Raw genomic sequence first — 7,435 nt, 5'->3', positions numbered from 1 at the left:
GTTACTTGATTACCATTCATCACAAGTATTGTCTTTCTTTACCACCACTTACAAAGAACACCTTTGGAGTTCCTCTATGTGAATTGCCTTCAGGAGCTGTTTTTAAACCTCATGAAAAAAGGCTGTCTTGATTATTACTTGTACCCTGTTTACTGCTCCCAGATGATTATCAGATGTCTCAATTATCCACTTTAGTCATCATAGTTGACTTCAAATAGTCCTTGATAAGTGTTCCTTATTTCTAGGTTTCCTATTCTATTCCATTGATCCTTGTCTACCTCTCTGTCAGTACCACACTATCTTGATTAATAAAGCTGTATACTAAGCATTAACATCAGGAAAGGTGATTCTTCCCACACAGTTTTTTTTAATGTAATACATTTTATGTTTGAAAATCTTTTATTGACACTCTATTGTATTTTTCATCAACAAAAAATTATCTATAAATTGAAAATAAATTTCTCTTTACTTTCTGTAATAAAAGACTTCGTGTTAAAACAAAACAAAAAAAACACAATTATTTAAGTATTACAAAATATTTTGGACATTTTTGAAATGGGTAGGACCCTCCCTCATGCTATCACTTGGATATAGAAAACACTCATTTCAGTGTCAAGAATGTTCATCATTTAAGGTTTCACATGAAGTTTAATTCCTATTACGTATACATAAAAGAGTTTTCATTATAAATCTTAATGGCAAAGTCAAAAGCAACTTTGGGTTATCAGTGGTAAATCATCATGACTAAAATCAGAAAAAAAAATTTTTTTCACACACACACACTGTATTTTATTTTTACAAGAGATAAATAAACTGACACCAAGCATTGTAAATGGATGACCACAACAAAAGCAACAATGATTGCAATTACCAAACACGAAACACACTCACACTATGTCATAATATTGACATTCAGTCCAGGAATCCTCCACTGTCACAGCTCCTTCACTTTGCAGTGAAAATTGATTTGTATATTTTTTTGCCTCTGAGTCTTTGTGGGATTTTTTTTTCAAACAGAAAGTCACAAAAATTATAATCATCCTCATCAGTTCACTCAGTCCCATGTAATTAATTTTTTTCATCTTGATCTTTTGTTAGCACTTTTATGAATTCATCAGTTTTCCATCAGAGTTCTGAAAATGCTTATTCATTCAGTTCAGCAGTATAGTCAGTTACCAGAAACCTGTACTTGTCAGAGTCTTTTCCATGAATTCCTTGAAGATGAAACCCTTTTTTAGGAACATTTTTGCAAAAGCATCAGAGTACACCCAGAACTCTCTGTAAATGACAAAAGACTTAAAAATGACCACTGTTAAAGATTTGATGAAAGTTCATAATAATGCAATTGACAAGGAAATTTAGTTATTTCTGAGATATACATTTTAAAGTAATAACTAGAATTATGACTTATAACATTATACCAGAACATATAAGATTTTTAGAAATTTCATGTAATGTCTGTAACATTCATATTAACATATTTCCATACAAATAACCCAAAGAAAGTTTAGTATTAGTTGTTTTTTTGTTTGTTTGTTTGTCTTATGCTGCAGGTTCTTATTAGTCATCAATTTTATACACATCAGTGTATACATGTCAATCCCAATCGCTCAATTCAGCACACCACCACCACCACCCCATTGCGGTTTTCCCCCCATATGTTTGTTCTCTACATCTGTGTCTCAACTTCTGCCCTGCAGACCGGTTCATCTGTACTATAAAATCAGAAATTTTTCTCTGTTTGCCTGTTTGGTAAGGAAGCAAGGGATTAGGCAGAGCCCATAATTTACACTATTTCTTCAGAACTTTATGAAGGTTGCTAATAGTTGCTGTTATTAATTCATGTTCTTTCATAAGAGGGAAATGAACTTAGAGCTGCTCTGATTTGTTTCACTGGACAGAACTAGAACCAATGAGTGGAAGTAACAAAACACCTACTTTAATTCATTGTTAGAAAGGACCAGCCCACCATTAGCAAAATTCTACTTAAAATATGTAGCTGCCAGTTTCTTGGCCTCTGGTTTTGTGCTTTCATCACAATGGAAGGAGCTTATCATAAATCCTAGAAATGATATTTGATCTCCTCGATGATGGTGGTGAGGTAAGGATAGTTATTTCAGCCTCTTGTGGGCGAGTAAAAGGCCAGCATTAGAACAATAAGAGTTTGAAATATAATCCTATTGTTTAGGGAGGAATGTGCTTATCTAATGTCCCTGTAGAATTTAAAGAGTTTCAGATAAAAATTATGGACTAGAATTTAGGGGAAGAGATGCCTGAGGGAGGGTGAGAAGGGACAGCCAGGCGGAGAGGGAAACGTTTCCCCCGCAGATAAACTTTTTTCATTTTGTTGGCTGTATACTGTACTTAAGAAGGCTCCCTGGCTGAGTCTGCCCTAATCTCACATCAAATATCACTGCTGTGTGCTGTGTGCACAGGTCAGGCATGGGTTTCTGCCTTTTTGACAGCTCTGGGTCAGTGCAATAATCCTTGAAGGGGTTCAAAAGGCACCAAGAGAGGAATGAGAATGAGAATGAATTTATGGTTGGCTTATCGTTATAAAGCTGGAGTGCCCGCGGAAGCTGATCTGACTGGGCCCACGTAGGCCAGCCTAACCCAGTTAGAAAGGTTATGTATGTGTCAAGTAACTACAGAAGGACACACACACACACACACACACTCACACACACACACTTTGGCTAATTGTTATTAATGGGCACTCTCACCTGAACCCAATTACTCTAACTGGACTCAGTATATTAATTTACTCTTTCTCTTTCTGTCTAGAAATTCCAGGTGTTAATGTCAAATTTCCCAGTACAGTGCCTGATTTCTGCCCTCTGCTTTATCGAGACGACCTAGAGATAGTCATTGGTTGCCAACAGCTTAAAGTCCAAATGCCCAGACCCAGCATAATCTAGCTCCAACCTAACTTTCTAGCCCAGTATCTTCTTTTGATGAATCTTCTCCAATCATCCAATCCCCTAAACACACACTATGATGCTGTAACTCTTGACGTTGGCTCATGCTACTTGCCTTCAATGCCTTCCAGCTGTTCTCTATATTGTCCAAAACTTTCAAGAAGATTAGGCATTGATTCCCACAGATTGATCTTGTCACAGCCCAGGACACAGACTAACTCCACGCTTTGTACACAGACAAAGCTCTGGCTCCCCCAGATTGGCCCACCTGGCTCAGTTTTATAGAGAGTAGTTGCAAACTGGCAGTGTGACGACCATGTTTACAGAAGTATTTCCTTTGGCACAATTGGAGTATGCATGACATTTAACAAAAACTTTCTGAATTAGTTGCCAATGTTTAAAAAGTAGACCATTCCACATTATTTTTTTAAGCTGGATTTCCAGCTTCTTTCGAAGTATCAGGAAATATGCATCTGAGTTTACCTTCCTGAATAGCAAAAATCAGCCAGCACTGACTGAGTAGGAGCTGTCCTTTCATTTGAGGCTCTTCTCTTTTATTTGCTACAGTTCCCAGTGCTCCCACATTTCTTATAACCAACTTGCTTTACTCATTTATTCCACCTAACTGGATGCTGTGGGTATTTGAGTTTGTACATCACCACCCCTTGCACCAAGGAATTGTCAAATTTTATCCTCCAGAACACATGGTTCTATAGAGCTGTAGCCTTTCCCAGGAAGAGCCACGAGACAGCAAAGCAAAACAAGCTGGACACCCTAATTTGGTTCAGTCCTTCTCCCAACAAATGTCATCTCCCTCCCACACCAGAGAGGAATATATGTCCTAGTCTGCTGTGAATTGTGTTCCAACTCTCTTTTTTCCAAGGTTGTGAGACAAAACTATCCCTCCTGCTCTGCCATCCATTATTATAGTAAGCTTTCTATTTTAGAACAGTTTTAGATTCAAAGAAAATTTGCTACCATAATACAGGTTGTTTCCTTATACTACCCCAGACCAAGTTTTCTCTGTTACTAACATCTTACATTAGTATGGTTTGTTTGTGACAACTGTAAACAAAAATTAATACATAATTATTAGCTCAAGTCCATACTTGGTTCAGATTTCCCTAGTTTTTAATTAACCTAATGCCCTTTTTCTGTTCTCAAGATTCTATCCACATGACATTTAGTCATCATGTCTTCTTAATCTCCTCTTGGCTCTGAGAATTTCTCAGACTTTCCTTGTTTTCTATGACTTTGACAGATTTGAGAAGTACTGGTCAGGTACATTATAGAATGTCCCTGACTTAGGAGGTGACGGAGATTTTTCATCATGATTAGACTGAGGTTGTGGGTTTCAGTAAGGAAGACCACCGATATAAAATGCCATTATCATCACGTCATATCCAGAATATAAACTATTGATGAATATAAACCTTGATCACCAGGCTGAGGTTGTATTTGTCAGATTTCTGCACTGTGAAATTTCTCTTTTTTCCCCTTTCCATACTGTACTTTTTGGAAGAAAGTCTCTATGTACAGCCCATGCATCAGGAGTGGGGAGTTACACTCCACTTCCTTGAAGACAGAGGACCTACATAAATAATCTGGAATTCTGTATGGGAGATTTGTCTATTCTCCTTTTCTTTATTTGTTTGTTTGTTTGTCTATTCAATCATTTATATCAGTATGGACTCAAGGATATTTATTTTATCCTTTGGATTATAGTCCAATGCTACTTTATCACTCAAAATTCGTCATTGGGAACTCTTTCCCTTAGCTCCTGCTTCACTTTAACATGTCCCCATTACTGTGGGAGTTTTCTTTTTTTGAGCACTTCCTTACTTTCTGACACTTCAGGCACATCTTCAGGTATAGCAGGCTTATCTTTTATTTCCTTCCATGATGCTAAAATTGACCATTTGTCCTAGAAGACCTAATTCTTTTTATTGGAGAATGGCATTAGAAAACAAGATTTAGTTGCCTATCATCCATTTTATATATTTTTATTTATTGACAATTCATTGTACTGGTAAAGATGCAGAACTGGGACTCATAACATACATTGCTGATGAGGATGCAAAATGGTACATCCACTTTGGAAAACAAAATGGCAGTTTATTACAAAATTAAACACACACTATTCAATGCAGAAAATGCCCTCTTAAGTATTTAACCAAGTAAAAAGACTCAGTGGTGTCTCAGACAAGAATACAGCCAGCAGCTCAGCTAACATCTCTGGTCATTATGCAATCTCATTTGGCTAAATATTATCTCCCCAAATTACTTGAGGTAACATAAATTTTTTCTTAGTTGGAAAACAACTTTATCCTCAGATTTTTAAATTAAGCATTGAAATGTTGAAGAGAATCAGCTCCATAACATTAACGTTTTTATATTAAGTCTTCATGTTGGGTATTTTATGTACTTATAGTGTTGAGTTTCACTTGTTAGAGTTAGGAGGTTAATATAAAGGGCCTCCCTGGTGGCGCAGTGGTTGAGAGTCCGCCTGCCGATGCAGGGGACACGGGTTCGTGCCCCGATCCCGGAGGATCCCACATGCCGCGGAGCGGCTGGGCCCGCGAGCCATGGCCGCGGGGCCTGTGTGTCCGGAGCCTGTGCTCCGCAACGGAAGAGGCCACAGCAGTGAGAGGCCCGCGTACAGCAAAAAAAAAAAAAAAAAAAAAAAAAAAATATATATATATATATATATATATATATATATATATAAAACATGTCATTAAGCAGTTGATTTAGTCTTCTATTTTAAGTTGACATTTTCTTGTTTATTTGTAGAAACGGAACATGTTTTTTAAAAAATAAGTTCAACATCTTTACAGGTTAGAGTCCACTAACCTTAAAATTGCTAATATAGTGAAAAATTGGCAGTTAAAGAAAATTCTCTATTAGGTTAATATAATCACTAAAAGCACCACAGGAAAACAAGTATTGACTGTTCCTGGTAATGAGTTTACCCACAGATCTACTCATTATCTTCACATCATAAAAGACTTCAAGAAAGAAGATGAAATTCTTCTTTTTAATTCCGTTTTTAATGCCATTTGGGGTTAGGAGGACAACGGAAAGAATGATACTCAGCAGCAACTTGGCCCTACATGCAGCATATAAACCTCTCTAAGCAAGTGGCATTTCTTCTACAAAAAAGCAAATTTCAATTCTTAGTTAACCTTTATTAAATTATTTATTATTGGCTTTGCTCAAAAACGCAGTAAACATAGCCAGGGGCAGCATTTAGAATCTCTGTAGCTTGATAAAGGGCTTCTGACCTGTGCTGCCTATAAAGAGGGTTAATTTATACTTAAGTTTTTGTCCATAGTTAGAGTTACTGTATCTCAGATATACCGCAGACAGTCTCAGTTTACACCTGTTTCCAAGCATAATGAATGGTACCTATTTCCACTATCAAAAGTGTCCCAGTTAGGATGGCAATCTATAACCCACACTTCTAGCTTGCTGTCCATATAGGTTGGCATTTGTAGAGTGCAAAATCACTACCCTTGAAGTTAGAAAACTTGGGTCCAAGTAATAGCTAGGTTATTTCTTATCTAAGGCTGGAGAGCCCAGAGGTTTTCCAAGGATGTTGCTGCTTTTTCACCATGTTATATGTACTACATGAAAGCATGGAAATGCAACAGCTTTGTAAACCATAAAGGACTAAACAAATACAGTATTACAACAATGAAGCAAGTGGGTGGTAGCAAAAGTGAAAACTATAATGGAATACAAGAATTTAAAATGTTTAATAATTTCTTGACCCAATGCCACACCTCTCACTTAAAGTGGTTCATCCTTTCCTCCTCTCCCCTCCTTCCTTTGTTTTCTTTCTTCAATATTTTTGAGTCCCTACTATGTGCCAGATACTATTCTAGGTGCTATATGAAGAAAGGATACCAAAACAAAAGACTATGATGCAGCCCTTTCCCACATTAATTAACCCATTCAATCATTTATTCAATATTCATTGAAAACTTCCTATTCTATCCCTAATACTCAAACATAGTATATCTTTTTACTCATTTAGAGATTATATGTCCAGCAATGAAACTTTGAAGTTTTTCCCCAAGTATGAATTACACATTTTTTGTAAGATTTATTTTCCTAAATATAGTCTATATATATATACACACATATATATATAGATTCTATTGAAAATTTGAAAATTGAAAAATTTGGAAAATTGTATTTCTAATTAGTTGTTACTGGTATATAGGAAAGCAGTTGCTTTTCACATTGATATTTCATCCAGTAAGCTTGATAAATATGTTTTTTTCTAATAATTTATAGATTCGCTTGGATTTTCTAAGTAAATAATGACATAGACTGCAAATAATGACTTGTTTATTCCTTTTTGGTCTTTCTACCACTTATATCTCTACTCCGACAGTGAGCAAGTGGTAACATAAGCAGCCATGTTGCCAGAACCGAAATATTTGACAACAGCATGTGTTAGTTTTGCCTGGTTTTGTGCTATCTTTAATTTGATACGTACCCATTTGGAT

Source organism: Mesoplodon densirostris, chromosome 2 (assembly GCF_025265405.1).
Source record: "Mesoplodon densirostris isolate mMesDen1 chromosome 2, mMesDen1 primary haplotype, whole genome shotgun sequence".
NCBI lineage: Eukaryota > Metazoa > Chordata > Mammalia > Artiodactyla > Ziphiidae > Mesoplodon > Mesoplodon densirostris.
Note: the sequence above shows the minus strand (reverse complement) of the source record.